This window comes from Apis dorsata, unplaced genomic scaffold (genome assembly GCF_000469605.1).
Source record: "Apis dorsata unplaced genomic scaffold, Apis dorsata 1.3 scaffold_295, whole genome shotgun sequence".
Lineage (NCBI taxonomy): Eukaryota > Metazoa > Arthropoda > Insecta > Hymenoptera > Apidae > Apis > Apis dorsata.
Genome location: NW_006263570.1, coordinates 1,226,561 through 1,227,491, shown reverse-complemented (window position 1 = coordinate 1,227,491; position 931 = coordinate 1,226,561).

The window sequence follows — 931 nt, the reverse complement described above, 5'->3', positions numbered from 1 at the left end:
ATAAATAATAATAAGTAAAAATCAATTATAATTATATTTGTATATTTTTATGTATGATTGAATAATTTTAATATTAAATTTTATTTATCAGAAATCTTACTTCCTGATTTATTAAGGATTCTTGTATCTGTGTTGTGAATATTATCTATATTATCTATATCATTATTTGAACTTACTTCAAATATAAATATGCAGTCTATAAATATATATAAACATTTTCTAAAAATAATATTTGATTCATGTGATAATTAATAGATAATAAATTCATATTACAAGAAAGAAAAAATTAAAAAAATATGCAAAATAAAATATAAGAAATATTCAACAATATATAAAATTTAAATCTGTTAATATATATAAATTTATCATAATAATTTTATAATTTATTTTAATAATTTTCAATAGAAAAGATATAATTGAAAAAAAAGAATATTATTATAAAAAACATTTGTAAATATCCTATATTTTATTTTATCAATGTGTACAAATAACATTTGGAAAATAAATGATAAAAATCATTGAGAGAAAAATCAAGAAATAGAGAAAAAGAAATTTGAGGATGAGGAAAACGCCGCCGAAGAGTAACTTCCGGTTGCAGAGGAATAGCAGAAAAACTGACTCGACTTTCCAAGTATCTTCGATCGCTGCACCACTAATGTAACACGATTTTCCCAAATGTTTTTTCGAATTTATATTTGGATTTGTAACGTAAATATCTTTAAATTTGAATTTTAGTTAATATTATGCAATAAGATATGTAAAAATATACATAATCTGAAGGATTGATATTTATATATGATATTTCAAAAATGCAATATTGACATAACTATTATTATATTATTATTATATTATTATATATAATTTTAAACAAATTAATTTATTTTTTGAAATGTAAAATTATGTATATAGATTATGAAAATTCGATTATCAA